Source organism: Oncorhynchus tshawytscha, linkage group LG13 (genome assembly GCF_018296145.1).
Source record: "Oncorhynchus tshawytscha isolate Ot180627B linkage group LG13, Otsh_v2.0, whole genome shotgun sequence".
NCBI classification, from domain to species: domain Eukaryota; kingdom Metazoa; phylum Chordata; class Actinopteri; order Salmoniformes; family Salmonidae; genus Oncorhynchus; species Oncorhynchus tshawytscha.
In genome coordinates, this window is record NC_056441.1 from 46,913,871 (window position 1) to 46,936,482 (window position 22,612).

Below are 22,612 nucleotides of genomic sequence, written 5' to 3' on the forward strand. Positions count from 1 at the left end.
AGATAGCCAGGGGGAACACCAACCCACACATCATTTACAGACAGCCAGTGAACACTCCAAATACAGACATACTTTAAGGAGATGTAGCCAGTGGCCACCGTGACATAACTCTTACAGATAGCCAGGGAACACTCCTACACTCAGACATCATTTACAGATAGCCAGGGGACCACTCCAACACTCAGACATCATTTACAGATAGCCAGGGAACACCTAACACAGACATAATTTACAGATACAGCCAGGGGTAAGCACTCCAGACAAAATTTACAGATAGCCAGGGTACACTCAGACATACTTTACAGATAGCCAGGGGAACACCAGATATAATTTACAGATAGCCAGGGGAACATTCAGACATCATTTACAGATAGCCAGGGGAACACTCCAACACAGACATAATTTACAGATAGCCAGGGTACACTCCAACATCAGACATAATTTACAGATAGCCAGGTGAAGACTCCAACACAGACATAATTTACAGATAGCCAGGGGAACACTCCAACACAGACATCATACAGACATAATTTACAGATAGCCAGGGGAACACTCCAACACAGACATCATTTACAGATAGCCAGGGGAACACTCCAACACAGACATCATTTACAGATAGCCAGGGGAACACTCCAACACTCAGACATCATTTACAGATAGCTAATTTACAGATAGCCAGGGAACACTCCAACACAGACATCATTTACAGATACATAATTTACAGATATTTACAGATAGCCAGGGAACACTCCACACTCAGACATAATTTACAGATAGCCAGGGGAACACTCCAACACTCAGACATCATTTACAGATAGCCAGGGGACACACATCATTTACAGATACAGACATCATTTACAGATAGCCAGGGAACACTCCAACACAGGGAACACTCCAACACAGACATCATTTACAGATAGCCAGGGAACACTCCAACACAGACATCATTTACAGATAGCCAGGGAACACTCCAACATTCAGACATCATTTACAGATAGCCAGGGGAACACTCCACATCAGACATCATTTACAGATAGCCAGGGGAACACTCCAATACAGACATCATTTACAGATAGCCAGGGGAACACTCCAACACAGACATCATTTACAGATAGCCAGGGGAACACTCCAACACAGACATAATTTACAGATAGCCAGGGGTACACTCAGACATAATTTACAGATAGCCAGGGGAACACTCCAACACTCAGACACATTTACAGATAGCCAGGGAACACAATTTACAGATAGCCAGGGGAACACTCCAACATCAGACATAATTTACAGATAGCCAGGGAACACACTCAGACATAATTTACAGATAGCCAGGGGAACACTCCAACATCATTTACAGATAGCCAGGGGTACACTCAACACAGACATAATTTACAGATAGCCAGGGGAACACTCCAACACTCAGACATCATTTACAGATAGCCAGGGGAACACTCCAACACAGACATCATTTACAGATAGCCAGGGGAACACTCCAATACAGACATCATTTACAGATAGCCAGGGGAACACTCCAACACAGACATCATTTACAGATAGCCAGGGGAACACTCCAACATTCAGACATCATTTACAGATAGCCAGGGAACACTCCAACACAGACATCATTTACAGAACACAGACATCATTTACAGATAGCCAGGGGAACACTCCAACACAGACATAATTTACAGATAGCCAGGGAACACACTCAGACATAATTTACTCAGACATAATTTACAGATAGCCAGGGGAACACTCAGACATAATTTACAGATAGCCAGGGAACACTCCAACACTCAGACATAATTTACAGATAGCCAGGGGAACACTCCAATTTACAGATAGCCAGACATCATTTACAGATAGCCAGGGGAACACTCCAACACAGACATCATTTACAGATAGCCAGGGGAACACTCCAACATCAGACATCATTTACAGATAGCCAGGGGAACACTCCTCAGACATCATTTACAGATAGCCAGGGGAACATCCAACACAGACATTTACAGATAGCCAGGGGAACACTCCAACACAGACATCATTTACAGATAGCCAGGGAACACTCCAACATCATTTACAGATAGCCAGGGAACACTCCAACACAGACATCATTTACAGATAGCCAGGGAACACTCCAACACAGACATAATTTACAGATAGCCAGGGAACACTACACTCAGACATAATTTACAGATAGCCAGGGGAACACTCCAACACAGACATAATTTACAGATAGCCAGGGGTACACTCAGACATAATTTACAGATAGCCAGGGAACACTCCAACACTCAGACACACTTTACATAGCCAGGGACACTCAGAATTTACAGATAGCCAGGGGAACACTCCAGACATCATTTACAGATAGCCAGATAGGGAACACTCCAACACAGACATCATTTACAGATAGCCAGGGGATTTACAGATAGCCAGGGGAACACACTCAGACATAATTTACAGATAGCCAGGGGAACACTCCAACATAATTTCAGACATCATTTACAGATAGCCAGGGGAACACTCCAACACAGACATAATTTACAGATAGCCAGGGGAACACTCCAACACAGACAATTTACAGATAGCCAGGGGAACACTCAGACATAATTTACAGATAGCCAGGGGAACACACTCAGACATAATTTACAGATAGCCAGGGGAACACTCCAACACTCAGACATAATTTACAGATAGCCAGGGTACACTCCAACACTCAGACATCATTTACAGATAGCCAGGGGAACACTCCAACACAGACATAATTTACAGATAGCCAGGGGAACACTCCAAACACATTTACATTTACAGATAGCCAGGGGACATCAGACATAATTTACAGATAGCCAGGGAACAGACTCCAACACAGACATCATTTACAGATAGCCAGGGGAACACTCAGACATAATTTACAGATAGCCAGGGGAACACTCCAACATTCAGACATCATTTACAGATAGCCAGGGGAACACTCCAACACAGACATAATTTACAGATAGCCAGGGAACACTCCAACACTCAGACATCATTTACAGATAGCCAGGGGAACACCAACACAGACATAATTTACAGATAGCCAGGGGTACACTCCAACATTCAGACATCATTTACAGATAGCCAGGGGAACACTCCATCATTCAGACATAATTTACAGATAGCCAGGCGTACACTCCAACACTCAGACATAATTTACAGATAGCCAGGGGAACACTCCAACACTCAGACATAATTTACAGATAGCCAGGGGAACACTCCAATACAGACATCATTTACAGATAGCCAGGGAACACTCCAACACAGACAATTTACAGACATCATTTACAGATAGCCAGGGGAACACAGACATCATTTACAGATAGCCAGGGGAACACTCCAACATTCAGACATCATTTACAGATAGCCAGGGGAACACTCCAACACAGACATCATTTACAGATAGCCAGGGGAACACTCCAACACAGACATCATTTACAGATAGCCAGGGGAACACTCCAACACAGACATCATTTACAGATAGCCAGGGAACACTCCAACACAGACATCATTTACAGATAGCCAGGGGAACACTCCAACACAGACATCATTTACAGATAGCCAGGGGAACACTCCAACACAGACATAATTTACAGATAGCCAGGGGAACACTCCAACACAGACAAAATTTACAGATAGCCAGGGGAACACTCCAACACTCAGACATAATTTACAGATAGCCAGGGGAACACTCCAACACTCAGACATAATTTACAGATAGCCAGGGTACACTCCAACACTCAGACATCATTTACAGATCCAACACTCAGACATCATTTACAGATAGTCAGGGGAACACTCCCAACACAGACATAATTTACAGATAGCCAGGGGAACACTAGCCAACACAGACATAATTTACAGATAGCCAGGGGTACACAACTCAGACATCAGACATATCAGACATTTACAGATAGCCAGGGGAACACTCCAACACTCAGACATCATTTACAGATAGCCAGGGAACACTCCAACACTCAGACATCATTTACAGATAGCCAGGGGAACACTCCAACACAGACATAATTTACAGATAGCCAGGGAACACTCCAACACTCAGACATAATTTACAGATAGCCAGGGAACACTCCAACACAGACATAATTTACAGATAGCCAGGGGAACACTCCAACATTCAGACATCATTTACAGATAGCCAGGGAACACTCCAACACAGACATCATTTACAGATAGCCAGGGGAACACTCCAACACAGACATCATTTACAGATAGCCAGGGGAACACTCCAACACAGACATCATTTACAGATAGCCAGGGGAACACTCATTTACAGATAGCCAGGGAACACTCCAACATTCAGACATCATTTACAGATAGCCAGGGGAACACTCCAACACAGACATCATTTACAGATAGCCAGGGGAACACTCCAATACAGACATCATTTACAGATAGCCAGGGGAACACTCCAACACAGACATCATTTACAGATAGCCAGGGGAACACTCCAACACAGACATCATTTACAGATAGCCAGGGGAACACACAACACAGACATAATTTACAGATAGCCAGGGGAACACTCCAACACAGACATAATTTACAGATAGCCAGGGGAACACTCCAACACTCAGACAAATTTACAGATAGCCAGGGTACACTCCAACACAGACATAATTTACAGATAGCCAGGGAACACTCCAACACTCAGACATCATTTACAGATAGCCAGGGGTACACTCCAACACAGACATCATTTACAGATAGCCAGGGGAACACTCCAACACAGACATAATTTACAGATAGCCAGGGGAACACTCCAACACAGACATAATTTACAGATAGCCAGGGGTACACACTCAGACATAATTTACAGATATAATTTACAGATAGCCAGGGGAACACTCCTCAGACATCATTTACAGATAGCCAGGGGAACACTCCAACTCAGACATCATTTACAGATAGCCAGGGAACACTCCAACACAGACATAATTTACAGATAGCCAGGGAACACTCCAACACTCAGACATAATTTACAGATAGCCAGACTCAGACATAATTTACAGATAGCCAGGGGAACACTCCAACACTCAGACATAATTTACAGATAGCCAGGTGAACACTCCAACACAGACATAATTTACAGATAGCCAGGGGTACACTCAGATATAATTTACAGACAGCCAGGGGAACACTCCAACACTCAGACATCATTTACAGATAGCCAGGGGAACACTCCAATACAGACATCATTTACAGATAGCCAGGGGAACACTCCAACACAGACATCATTTACAGATAGCCAGGGGAACACTCCAACACAGACATCATTTACAGATAGCCAGGGGAACACACACACAGACATCATTTACAGATAGCCAGGGAACACATCAGACATAATTTACAGATAGCCAGGGGAACACTCCAACACAGACATCATTTACAGATAGCCAGACACTCCACACAGACATAATTTACAGACATAATTTACAGATAGCCAGGGGAACAACACTCAGACAAAATTTACAGATAGCCAGACATCAGACATAATTTACAGATAGCCAGGGGAACACTCCAACACATCAGACATCATTTACAGATAGCCAGGGGAACACTCCAACACAGACATCATTTACAGATAGCCAGGGGAACACTCCAACATTCAGACATCATTTACAGATAGCCAGGGAACACTCCAACACAGACATCATTTACAGATAGCCAGGGGAACACAACACAGACATCATTTACAGATAGCCAGGGGAACACTCCAACACAGACATCATTTACAGATAGCCAGGGAACACTCCAACACAGACATAATTTACAGATAGCCAGGGGTACACTCAGATCTACACAGATAGCCAGGGAACACTCCAACACAGACATCATTTACAGATAGCCAGGGAACACTCCAACACTCAGACATAATTTACAGATAGCCAGGGGAACACTCCAACACAATTTACAGATAGCCAGGGAACACTCCAACACAGACATAATTTACAGATAGCCAGGGGACATAATTTACACTCCAACACTCAGACATCATTTACAGATAGCCAGGGGAACACTCCAACACTCAGACATCATTTACAGATAGCCAGCCAGGGGGAACACTCCAACACAGACATAATTTACAGATAGCCAGGGAACACTCCAACACAACACATTTACAGATACATTTACAGATAGCCAGGGGTACACTCAGACATAATTTACAGATAGCCAGGGGAACACTCCAACACAGACATCATTTACAGATAGCCAGGGGAACACTCCAACATTCAGACATCATTTACAGATAGCCAGGGGTACACTCCAATACAGACATCATTTACAGATAGCCAGGGGAACACTCCAACACAGACATAATTTACAGATAGCCAGAGGTACACTTAGACAAAATTTACAGATAGCCAGGGGTACACTCAGACATAATTTACAGATAGCCAGGGGTACACTCCAACACTCAGACATAATTTACAGATAGCCAGGGAACACTCCAACACAGACATCATTTACAGATAGCCAGGGAACACTCCAACACAGACATCATTTACAGATAGCCAGGGGAACACTCCAACACAGACATCATTTACAGATAGCCAGGGGAACACTCCAACACAGACATCATTTACAGATAGCCAGGGGTACACTCCAACACTCAGACATCATTTACAGATAGCCAGGGGAACACTCCAATACAGACATCATTTACAGATAGCCAGGGGAACACTCCAATACAGACATCATTTACAGATAGCCAGGGGAACACTCCAACACAGACATCATTTACAGATAGCCAGGGGAACACTCCAACACAGACATAATTTACAGATAGCCAGGGGTACACTCAGACATAATTTACAGATAGCCAGGGGAACACTCCAACACAGACATCATTTACAGATAGCCAGGGGTACACTCAGACATAATTTACAGATAGCCAGGGGAACACTCCTACACTCAGACAAAATTTACAGATAGCCAGGGGTACACTCAGACATCATTTACAGATAGCAAGGGGTACACTCCAACACAGACATAATTTACAGATAGCCAGGGGTACACTCCAACACAGACATCATTTACAGATAGCCAGGGGAACACTCCAATACAGACATCATTTACAGATAGCCAGGGGAACACTCCAACACAGACATCATTTACAGATAGCCAGGGGAACACTCCAATACAGACATCATTTACAGATAGCCAGGGGAACACTCCAACACTCAGACATCATTTACAGATAGCCAGGGGAACACTCCAACATTCAGACATCATTTACAGATAGCCAGGGGAACACTCCAACACAGACATAATTTACAGATAGCCAGGGGAACACTCCAACACAGACATAATTTACAGATAGCCAGGGGTACACTCAGACATAATTTACAGATAGCCAGGGGAACACTCCAACACAGACATCATTTACAGATAGCCAGGGGAACACTCCAACACTCAGACATAATTTACAGATAGCCAGGGAACACTCCTACACTCAGACAAAATTTACAGATAGCCAGGGGACAGACAAATTTACAGATAGCCAGGGGTACACTCAGACATAATTTACAGATAGCCAGGGAACACTCCAACACTCAGACATCATTTACAGATAGCCAGGGGAACACTCCAACACAGACATAATTTACAGATAGCCAGGGGAACACTCCAACACAGACATAATTTACAGATAGCCAGGGGTACACAACACAGACAGACATAGCCAGGGGTACATTTACAGATAGCCAGGGGAACACTCCTACACTCAGACAAAATTTACAGATAGCCAGGGGTACACTCAGACATCATTTACAGATAGCCAGGGAACACTCCAACACAGACATAATTTACAGATAGCCAGGGAACACTCCAACACTCACATAGCCAGGGGAACAATTTACAGATAGCCAGGGGAACACTCCAACACTCAGACATAATTTACAGATAGCCAGGGGAACACTCCAACACAGACATCATTTACAGATAGCCAGGGGAACACTCCAACACAGACATAATTTACAGATAGCCAGGGAACACTCCAACACAGACATAATTTACAGATAGCCAGGGGAACACACTCAGACATCATTTACAGATAGCCAGGGGAACACTCCAACACTCAGACATCATTTACAGATAGCCAGGGAACACTCCAACACAGACATAATTTACAGATAGCCAGGGAACACTCCAACACAGACATAATTTACAGATAGCCAGGGGAACACACTCAGACATAATTTACAGATAGCCAGGGAACACTCCAACACTCAGACATAATTTACAGATAGCCACACTCAGACATCATTTACAGATAGCCAGGGGAACACTCCAACACAGACATAATTTACAGATAGCCAGGGAACACTCCAACACAGACAGACATAATTACAGATAGCCAGGGGAACACTCAGACATAATTTACAGATAGCCAGGGGAACACTCCAACACTCAGACATCATTTACAGATAGCCAGGGGAACACTCCAACACTCAGACATCATTTACAGATAGCCAGGGGAACACTCCAACACTCAGACATAATTTACAGATAGCCAGGGGAACACTCCAACAATTTACAGACATCATTTACAGATAGCCAGGGAACACTCCAACACAGACATCATTTACAGATAGCCAGGGGAACACTCCAACACAGACATCATTTACAGATAGCCAGGGGAACACTCCAACACAGACATCATTTACAGATAGCCAGGGAACACTCCAACACAGACATAATTTACAGATAGCCAACACTCAGACATAATTTACAGATAGCCAGGGGAACACTCCAACACAGACATCATTTACAGATAGCCAGGGAACACTCCAACACAGACATAATTTACAGATAGCCAGGGTACACTCAGACATATTTACAGATAGCCAGGGGAACACTCCACACACAGACATAATTTACAGATAGCCAGGGGACACACACAGACATCATTTACAGGGGAACACTCAGACATCATTTACAGATAGCCAGGGGAACACTCCAACACAGACATCATTTACAGATAGCCAGGGGAACACTCCAACACAGACATAATTTACAGATAGCCAGGGGGTCCAACACTCAGACATAATTTACAGATAGCCAGGGGAACACTCCAACACTCAGACATCATTTACAGATAGCCAGGGGAACACTCCAACACTCAGACATCATTTACAGATAGCCAGGGGAACACTCCAACACTCAGACATCATTTACAGATAGCCAGGGGAACACTCCAACACAGACATAATTTACAGATAGCCAGGGGAACACTCCAACACAGACATAATTTACAGATAGCCAGGGTACACTCAGACATAATTTACAGATAGCCAGGGGAACACTCCAGACACTCAGACATTTACAGATAGCCAGGGATAGCCATTTACAGATAGCCAGGGGTGCAATCATTTACAGATAGCCAGGGAACACTCCAACACAGACATAATTTACAGATAGCCAGGGGAACACTCCAACACAGACATTTACAGATAGCCAGGGGAACACCAAGACAGACATCATTTACAGATAGCCAGGGGAACACTCCAACACTCAGACATCATTTACAGATAGCCAGGGGAACACTCCAACACAGACATCATTTACAGATAGCCAGGGGAACACTCCAACACAGACATAATTTACAGATAGCCAGGGAACACTCCAACACTCAGACATCATTTACAGATAGCCAGGGGAACACTCCAACACTCAGACATCATTTACAGATAGCCAGGGGAACACTCCAACACAGACATCATTTACAGATAGCCAGGGAACACTCCAACACAGACATCATTTACAGATAGCCAGGGGAACACTCCAACACAGACATCATTTACAGATAGCCAGGGGAACACTCAGACATAATTTACAGATAGCCAGGGGAACACTCCAACACACATCATTTACAGATAGCCAGGGGAACACTCCAACACAGACATAATTTACAGATAGCCAACACTCAGACATAATTTACAGATAGCCAGGGGAACACTCCAACACAGACATCATTTACAGATAGCCAGGGGAACACTCAGACATCATTTACAGATAGCCAACACTCAGACATCATTTACAGATAGCCAGGGAACACTCCAGACATTTACAGACATCATTTACAGATAGCCAGGGAACACTCCAACACTCAGACATAATTTACAGATAGCCAGGGAACACCAGACATAATTTACAGATAGCCAGGGGAACACTCCAACACAGACATCATTTACAGATAGCCAGGGGAACACTCCAACACAGACATCATTTACAGAACACTCCAACACTCAGACATCATTTACAGATAGCCAGGGAACACTCCAACACAGACATAATTTACAGATAGCCAGGGGACACTCAGACAAAATTTACAGATAGCAAGGGGTACACTCAGACATAATTTACAGATAGCCAGGGGTACACTCCAACACTCAGACATCATAATTTACAGATAGCCAGGGATCATTTACACTCCAACACTCAGACATCATTTACAGATAGCCAGGGAACACTCCAACACAGACATCATTTACAGATAGCCAGGGGAACACTCCAATACAGACATCATTTACAGATAGCCAGGGGAACACTCCAACACAGACATCATTTACAGATAGCCAGGGAACACTCCAACACAGACATCATTTACAGATAGCCAGGGGAACACTCCAACACAGACATCATTTACAGATAGCCAGGGAACACTCCAACACAGACATAATTTACAGATAGCCAGGGAAACACTCAAGACACATCATTTACAGATAGCCAGGGGAACACTCCAACACAGACATCATTTACAGATAGCCACACTCAGACATCATTTACAGATAGCCAGGGGAACACTCCACACCAGACATAATTTACAGATAGCCATACACAGACATCATTTACAGATAGCCAGGGGAACACTCCAACACTCAGACATAATTTACAGATAGCCAGGGTACACTCCAACACTCAGACATCATTTACAGATAGCCAGGGGAACACTCCAACACTCAGACATCATTTACAGATAGCCAGGGGAACACTCCAACACAGACATCATTTACAGATAGCCAGGGAACACTCCAACACAGACATCATTTACAGATAGCCAGGGGAACACTCCAACACAGACATCATTTACAGATAGCCAGGGGAACACTCCAACACAGACAATTTACAGACATCATTTACAGATAGCCAGGGGGGACACACTCCAACACAGACATCATTTACAGATAGCCAGACATCATTTACAGATAGCCAGGGGAACACTCCAACACAGACATCATTTACAGATAGCCAGATAGGGAACACTCAACACAGACATCATTTACAGATAGCCACACTCCAACACAGACATCATTTACAGATAGCCAGGGGTACACTCAGACATAATTTACAGATAGCCAGGGGAACACTCCAACACTCAGACAAAATTTACAGATAGCCAGGGTACACTCAGACAAATTTACAGATAGCCAACACTCAGACATAATTTACAGATAGCCAGGGGAACACTCCAACACTCAGACATCATTTACAGATAGCCAGGGGAACACTCCACACACAGACATAATTTACAGATAGCCAGGGGAACAGCCAACACTCAGACATAATTTACAGATAGCCAGGGGAACACTCAGACATACATTTACAGATAGCCAGACACATTTACAGATAGACCAAATTTACAGATAGCCAACACTCAGACATCATTTACAGATAGCCAGGGAACACTCCAACACAGACATAATTTACAGATAGCCAGGGAACACTCCAACACAGACACAGAATTTACAGATAGCCAGGGGAACACTCAGACATCATTTACAGATAGCCAGGGGAACACTCCAACACTCAGACATCATTTACAGATAGCCAGGGAACACTCCAACACAGACAATTTACAGATAGCCAGGGACACACAGATAGCCAGACATACATCATTTACAGATAGCCAGGGAACACTCCAACACTCAGACATCATTTACAGATAGCCAGGGGAACACTAGCCAACAACACAGACATCATTTACAGATAGCCAGGGGAACACTCCAACACAGACATCATTTACAGATAGCCAGGGGAACACTCCAACACAGACATCATTTACAGATAGCCAGGGGAACACTCCAACACAGACATAATTTACAGATAGCCAGGGGAACACTCCAACACTCAGACATAATTTACAGATAGCCAGGGGAACACTCCAACACTCAGACATAATTTACAGATAGCCAGAACACTCCAACATCAGACATAATTTACAGATAGCCAGGGGAACACTCAGACATAATTTACAGATAGCCAGGGTACACTCCAACACTCAGACATAATTTACAGATAGCCAGGGGAACACTCCAACACTCAGACATCATTTACAGATAGCCAGGGGAACACTCCAACACAGACATCATTTACAGATAGCCAGGGGAACACTCCAACACAGACATCATTTACAGATAGGGAACACTACACTCAGACACAGATAGCCAACACTCAGACATCATTTACAGATAGCCAGGGGAACACTCCAACACTCAGACATCATTTACAGATAGCCAGGGGAACACTCCAACATTCAGACATCATTTACAGATAGCCAGGGGAACACTCCAATTTCAGACATCATTTACAGATAGCCAGGGAACACTCCAACACAGACATCATTTACAGATAGCCAGGGGAACACTCCAACACAGACATCATTTACAGATAGCCAGGGAACACTCCAACACAGACATAATTTACAGATAGCCAGGGGAACACTCCAACACACATAATTTACAGATAGCCAGGGGAACACTCCAACACAGACATCATTTACAGATAGCCAGGGGGGGTACACTCAGACATAATTTACAGATAGCCAACACTCAGACATAATTTACAGATAGCCAGGGGCACTCAGACACACTCAGACATAATTTACAGATAGCCAGGGGAACACTCCAACATTTCAGACATCATTTACAGATAGCCAGGGGAACACTCCAACACTCAGACATCATTTACAGATAGCCAGGGGAACACTCCAACACAGACATAATTTACAGATAGCCAGGGGAACACTCCAACACAGACATAATTTACAGATAGCCAGGGGTACATCAGACATAATTTACAGATAGCCAGGGGAACACTCCAACACTCAGACATCATTTACAGATAGCCAGGGGAACACTCCAACACTCAGACATCATTTACAGATAGCCAGGGGAACACTCCAACACTCAGACATCATTTACAGATAGCCAGGGAACACTCCAACACAGACATAATTTACAGATAGCCAGGGGGACACAACATTTACAGATAGCCAGGGGTACACTCAGACATAATTTACAGATAGCCAGGGGTACACTCCAACACAGACATAATTTACAGATAGCCAGGGAACAGCCAACACTCAGACATCATTTACAGATAGCCAGGGGAACACTCCAACACAGACATCATTTACAGATAGCCAGGGGAACACTCCAACACAGACATCATTTACAGATAGCCAGGGGAACACTCCAACACAGACATCATTTACAGATAGCCAGGGGAACACTCCAACACTCAGACATCATTTACAGATAGCCAGGGGAACACTCCAACACAGACATCATTTACAGATAGCCAGGGGAACACTCCAACACAGACATCATTTACAGATAGCCAGGGGAACACTCCAACACAGACATCATTTACAGATAGCCAGGGGAACACTCCAACACAGACATAATTTACAGATAGCCAGGGGAACACTCCAACACTCAGACATAATTTACAGATAGCCAGGGGAACACTCCAACACAGACATCATTTACAGATAGCCAGACATCAGACATAATTTACAGATAGCCAGGGGAACACTCCACACACAGACATAATTTACAGATAGCCAGGGTACACTCAGACATAATTTACAGATACACTCCAACACTCAGACATCATTTACAGATAGCCAGGGGAACACTCCAACACAGACATCATTTACAGATAGCCAGGGGAACACAGACCAATACAGACATCATTTACAGATAGCCAGGGGAACACTCCAACACAGACATCATTTACAGATAGCCAGATACACTCCAACACAGACATCATTTACAGATAGCCAGGGGAACACTCCAACACAGACATCATTTACAGATAGCCAGGGAACACTCCAACACAGACATCATTTACAGATAGCCAGGGGAACACTCCAACACAGACATCATTTACAGATAGCCAGGGGAACACTCAGACATAATTTACAGATAGCCAGGGGACATCAGACATAATTTACAGATAGCCAGGGGCCAGACATAATTTACAGATAGCCAACACTCCAACACTCAGACATCATTTACAGATAGCCAGGGGAACACTCCAACACAGACATCATTTACAGATAGCCAGGGGAACACTCCAATACAACAGATAGCCAGGGGAACACTCCAACATTCAGACATCATTTACAGATAGCCAGGGAACACTCCAACACAGACATCATTTACAGATAGCCAGGGGAACACTCAGACAATTTACAGACATCATTTACAGATAGCCAGGGGAACACTCCAACACAGACATCATTTACAGATAGCCAGGGGAACACTCCAACACAGACATAATTTACAGATAGCCAGGGGAACACAGACATAATTTACAGATAGCCAGGGAACACTCCAACACAGACATAATTTACAGATAGCCAACACTCAGACATAATTTACAGATAGCCAGGGAACACTCCACAACACAAAATTTACAGACATCATTTACAGATAGCCAGGGGAACACTCCAACACTCAGACATCATTTACAGATAGCCAGGGGAACACTCCAATACAGACATCATTTACAGATAGCCAGGGGAACACTCCAACACAGACATATTTTCCAACACAGACATCATTTACAGATAGCCAGGGGAACACTCCAACATTCAGACATCATTTACAGATAGCCAGGGGAACACTCCAACACTCAGACATCATTTACAGATAGCCAGGGAACACTCCAACACAGACATCATTTACAGATAGCCAGGGGAACACTCCAACACAGACATCATTTACAGATAGCCAGGGAACACCAGACATAATTTACAGATAGCCAGGGGAACACTCCAACACAGACATCATTTACAGATAGCCAGGGAACACTCCAACACAGACATAATTTACAGATAGCCAACACTCAGACATAATTTACAGATAGCCAGGGGAACACTCCAACACTCAGACATAATTTACAGATAGCCAGGGAACACTCCAACACTCAGACATAATTTACAGATAGCCAGGGGAACACTCAGACATAATTTACAGATAGCCAGGGGAACACTCCAACACATTTACAGACATCATTTACAGATAGCCAGGGAACAACACTCAGACAATTTACAGACATCATTTACAGATAGCCAGGGGAACACTCCAACATAATTTACAGACATAATTTACAGATAGCCAGGGTACACAGACATAATTTACAGATAGCCAGGGAACACTCCAGACATAATTTACAGATAGCCAGGGGAACACTCCAACACAGACATCATTTACAGATAGCCAGGGGAACACTCCAACACAGACATCATTTACAGATAGCCAGGGGAACACTCCAACACAGACATCATTTACAGATAGCCAGGGGAACACTCCAACACAGACATAATTTACAGATAGCCAGGGGAACACTCCAACACAGACATAATTTACAGATAGCCAGGGAACACTCCAACACACATAATTTACAGAACAGAGACAATTTACAGATAGCCAGGGGAACACACTCAGACATAATTTACAGATAGCCAGGGGAACACTCCAACACTCAGACATAATTTACAGATAGCCAGGGGAACACTCCAACACTCAGACATCATTTACAGATAGCCAGGGGAACACTCCAATACAGACATCATTTACAGATAGCCAGGGAACACTCCAATACAGACATCATTTACAGATAGCCAGGGGAACACTCCAACACAGACATCATTTACAGATAGCCAGGGGAACACTCCAACACTCAGACATCATTTACAGATAGCCAGGGGAACACTCCAACACAGACATCATTTACAGATAGCCAGGGAACACTCCAATACAGACATCATTTACAGATAGCCAGGGGAACACTCCAACACAGACATCATTTACAGATAGCCAGATAGCCAGGAACACTAGCCAACACAGACATAATTTACAGATAGCCAGGGGAACACTCCAACACAGACATAATTTACAGATAGCCAGGGGAACACTCAGACATCATTTACAGATAGCCAGGGGAACACTCCAACACAGACATAATTTACAGATAGCCAGGGGTACACTAATTTACAGACATAGCCAGACAATTTACAGATAGCCAGGGGTACACTCCAACACTCAGACATCATTTACAGATAGCCAGGGAAACACTCCAACACAGACATCATTTACAGATAGCCAGGGGAACACTCCAATACAGACATCATTTACAGATAGCCAGGGGAACACTCCAACACAGACATCATTTACAGATAGCCAGGGGAACACTCCAACACTCAGACATCATTTACAGATAGCCAGGGGAACACTCCAATCAGACATCATTTACAGATAGCCAGGGGAACACTCCAACACAGACATAATTTACAGATAGCCAGGGGAACACTCCAACACAGACATCATTTACAGAACACTCCAACACAGACATAATTTACAGATAGCCAGGGGAACACAGACATCATTTACAGATACAGCCAGGGAACACTCCAACACTACAGACATCATTTACAGATAGCCAGGGGAACACTCCAACACAGACATCATTTACAGATAGCCAGGGGAACACTCCAACACTCAGACATCATTTACAGATAGCCAGGGGAACACTCCAACATCAGACATCATTTACAGATAGCCAGGGGAACACTCCAACATTCAGACATCATTTACAGATAGCCAGGGGTACACTCCAACACAGACATCATTTACAGATAGCCAGGAACACACTCAGACAATTTACAGACATCATTTACAGATAGCCAGGGGAACACTCCAACACAGACATCATTTACAGATAGCCAGGGGAACACTCCAACACAGACATAACAGACATAATTTACAGATAGCCAGGGGAACACTCCAACACAGACATAATTTACAGATAGCCAACACTCAGACATAATTTACAGATAGCCAGGGGAACACTCAGACATAATTTACAGATAGCCAGACATCAGACATTTACAGATAGCCAGGGGAACACTCCAACACTCAGACATCATTTACAGATAGCCAGGGGAACACTCCAACACAGACATCATTTACAGATAGCCAGGGGAACACTCCAACACAGACATCATTTACAGATAGCCAGGGGAACACTCCAACACAGACATCATTTACAGATAGCCAGGGGAACACTCCAACATTCAGACATCATTTACAGATAGCCAGGGGACACTCCAACACAGACATCATTTACAGATAGCCAGGGGAACACTCCAACACAGACATCATTTACAGATAGCCAGGGGAACACTAGCCAGGGGAACACACAGACATAATTTACAGATAGCCAACACTCAGACATAATTTACAGATAGCCAGGGAACACTCCAACACAGACATCATTTACAGATAGCCAGGGTACACTCAGAAATTTACAGATAGCCAGGGGAACATACACTCAGACATAATTTACAGATAGCCAGGGGAACACTCCAACACAGACATCATTTACAGAAGCCAGGGGTACACTCAGACATCATTTACAGATAGCCAGACATCATTTACACTCCAACACTCAGACATCATTTACAGATAGCCAGGGGAACACTCCAACACAGACATCATTTACAGATAGCCAGGGGAACACTCCAACACAGACATAATTTACAGATAGCCAGGGGTACACTCAGACATAATTTACAGATAGCCAGGGGAACACTCCAACACTCAGACATCATTTACAGATAGCCAGGGGAACACTCCAACACAGACATACAGATTTACAGATAGCCAGATAGGGAACACTCCAACACAGACATCATTTACAGATAGCCAGGGGAACACTCCAACACTCAGACATCATTTACAGATAGCCAGGGGAACACTCCAACACAGACATCATTTACAGATAGCCAGGGAACACTCCAACACAGACATAATTTACAGATAGCCAGGGAACACTCCAACACAGACATAATTTACAGATAGCCAGGGGTACAACTCAGACATAATTTACAGATAGCCAGGGGAACACTCCAACACTCAGACATCATTTACAGATAGCCAGGGGAACACTCCAACATACAGACATCATTTACAGATAGCCAGGGGAACACTCCAACACAGACATCATTTACAGATAGCCAGGGGAACACTCCAACATTCAGACATCATTTACAGATAGCCAGGGGTACACTCCAACACAGACATCATTTACAGATAGCCAGGGGAACACTCCAACACAGACATCATTTACAGATAGCCAGGGGAACACTCCAACACAGACATCATTTACAGATAGCCAGGGGAACACTAATTTACAGATAGCCACAGACATAATTTACAGATAGCCAGGGAACACTCCAACACTCAGACATCATTTACAGATAGCCAGGGGAACACACTCAGACATCATTTACAGATAGCCAGGGGAACACTCCAACACAGACATAATTTACAGATAGCCAGGGGAACACTCAGACATAATTTACAGATAGCCAGGGGTACACTCAGACATAATTTACAGATAGCCAGGGGAACACTAGCCAACACTCAGACATCATTTACAGATAGCCAGGGGAACACTCCAACACAGACATCATTTACAGATAGCCAGGGGAACACTCCAACACAGACATCATTTACAGATAGCCAGGGGAACACTCCAACACAGACATCATTTACAGATAGCCAGGGAACACTCCAACATTCAGACATCATTTACAGATAGCCAGGGAACACTCCAACACTCAGACATCATTTACAGATAGCCAGGGGTACACTCCAATACAGACATCATTTACAGATAGCCAGGGGAACACACAGACATCATTTACAGATAGCCAGGGGAACACTCCAACACAGACATCATTTACAGATAGCCAGGGGAACACTCCAACACAGACATAATTTACAGATAGCCAGGGGTACACTCAGACATAATTTACAGATAGCCAGGGGAACACTCCAACACTCAGACATAATTTACAGATAGCCAGGGGTACACTCAGACATCATTTACAGATAGCAAGGGGTACACTCCAACACAGACATAATTTACAGATAGCCAGGGAACACTCCAACACTCAGACATAATTTACAGATAGCCAGGGAAACACTCAGATATAATTTACAGATAGCCAGGGGAACACTCCAACATTCAGACATCATTTACAGATAGCCAGGGGAACACTCCAACACAGACATAATTTACAGATAGCCAGGGGTACACTCAGACATAATTTACAGATAGCCAGGGGAACATTCCAACACTCAGACATAATTTACAGATAGCCAGGGGTACACTCCAACACAGACATCATTTACAGATAGCCAGGGGAACACTCCACACTCAGACATAATTTACAGATAGCCAGGGGATTTACACTCCAACACTCAGACATAATTTACAGATAGCCAGGGGAACACTCCAACACTCAGACATCATTTACAGATAGCCAGGGGAACACTCCAACACAGACATCATTTACAGATAGCCAGGGGAACACTAGCCAACACTCAGACATAATTTACAGATAGCCAGGGGAACACTCCAACACTCAGACATCATTTACAGATAGCCAGGGAACACTCCAACACAGACATCATTTACAGATAGCCAGGGGAACACACAGATACAGACATCATTTACAGATAGCCAGGGGAACACTCCAACATTCAGACATCATTTACAGATAGCCAGGGAACACTCCAACACAGACATAATTTACAGATAGCCGGGTACACTCCAACACTCAGACATAATTTACAGATAGCCACACAGAACACTAGCCACACACAGACATAATTTACAGATAGCCAGGGACACTCAACACTCAGACATAATTTACAGATAGCCAGGGGAACACTCCAACACAGACATCATTTACAGATAGCCAGGGGAACACTCCAACACAGACATCATTTACAGATAGCCAGGGGAACACTCCAACACAGACATCATTTACAGATAGCCAGGGGAACACTCCAACACTCAGACATCATTTACAGATAGCCAGGGGAACACTCCAACACTCAGACATCATTTACAGATAGCCAGGGGAACACTCCAACACAGACATCATTTACAGATAGCCAGGGGAACACTCCAACACAGACATCATTTACAGATAGCCAGGGAACACTCCAACACAGACATCATTTACAGATAGCCAGGGGAACACTCCAACACAGACATAATTTACAGATAGCCAGGGGTACACTCAGACATAATTTACAGATACAGGGGAACACTCCAACACTCAGACATCATTTACAGATAGCCAGGGGAACACTCCAACAGACATCATTTACAGATAGCCAGGGGACAGACAAATTTACAGATAGCCAGGGGAACACTCAGACACATTTACAGATAGCCAGGGAACACTCCAACATCAGACATAATTTACAGATAGCCAGGGGAACACTCCAACACTCAGACATCATTTACAGATAGCCAGGGGAACACTCCAACACAGACATCATTTACAGATAGCCAGGGGAACACTCCAACATTTACAGACATCATTTACAGATAGCCAGGGAACACTCCAACACAGACATCATTTACAGATAGCCAGGGGAACACTCCAACACAGACATCATTTACAGATAGCCAGACATCAGACATAATTTACAGATAGCCAGGGAACACTCCAACTCAGACATCATTTACAGATAGCCAGGGGTACACTCCAACACTCAGACATCATTTACAGATAGCCAGGGGAACACTCCAACATTCAGACATCATTTACAGATAGCCAGGGGTACACTCCAACACTCAGACATCATTTACAGATAGCCAGGGGAACACTCCAACACAGACATCATTTACAGATAGCCAGGGGAACACTCCAACACAGACATCATTTACAGATAGCCAGGGGAACACTCAACACAGACACTCAGACATAATTTACAGATAGCCAGGGGAACACTCCAACACAGACATAATTTACAGATAGCCAACACTCAGACATCATTTACAGATAGCCAGGGGAACACTCCACACTCAGACATAATTTACAGATAGCCAGGGGGGACAAAATTTACAGATAGCCAACACTCAGACATAATTTACAGATAGCCAGGGGAACACTCCAACACTCAGACATAATTTACAGATAGCCAGGGGAACACTCCAACACTCAGACATCATTTACAGATAGCCAGGGAACACTCCAACACAGACATCATTTACAGATAGCCAGGGGAACACTCCAACACAGACATCATTTACAGATAGCCAGGGGAACACTCAGACATCATTTACAGATAGCCAGGGGAACACTCCAACACAGACATCATTTACAGATAGCCAGGGGTACACTCAGACATAATTTACAGATAGCCAGGGGTACACTCAGACATAATTTACAGATATTCAGGGGTACACTCCAACACTCAGACATAATTTACAGATGGCCAGGGGTACACTCCAACACAGACATAATGTACAGATAGCCACGGAACACTCCAACACAGACATCATTTACAGATAGCCAGGGGAACACTCCAATCATTTACAGACATCATTTACAGATAGCCAGGGAACACTCCAACACAGACATCATTTACAGATAGCCAGGGGAACACTCCAACATTCAGACATCATTTACAGATAGCCAGGGGAACACTCCAACACAGACATCATTTACAGATAGCCAGGGGAACACTCCAACACAGACATAATTTACAGATAGCCAGGGAACACTCCCAACATTTACAGATAGCCAGACATAATTTACAGATAGCCAGGGGAACACAATCAGACATAATTTACAGATAGCCAGGGGAACACTCCAACACAGACATCATTTACAGATAGCCAGGGGAACACTCCAACACAGACATAATTTACAGATAGCCAGGGAACACTCCAACACTCAGACATAATTTACAGATAGCCAGGGGAACACTCCAACACTCAGACATAATTTACAGATAGCCAGGGAACACTCCAACACTCAGACATAATTTACAGATAGCCAGGGGAACACTCCAACACTCAGACATCATTTACAGATAGCCAGGGGAACACTCCAACACAGACATCATTTACAGATAGCCAGGGGAACACTCCAACACAGACATCATTTACAGATAGCCAGGGGAACACTCCAACACAGACATCATTTACAGATAGCCAGGGAACACTCCAACACAGACATAATTTACAGATAGCCGTACACTCAGACATAATTTACAGATAGCCAGGGGACATCATTTACAGATAGCCAACACAACACAGACATCATTTACAGATAGCCAGGGAACACTCCAACACAGACACTCAGACATAATTTACAGGGGACATCAGACATAATTTACAGATAGCCAGGGGTACACTCAGACATAATTTACAGATAGCCAGGGGAACACCAACAACACAG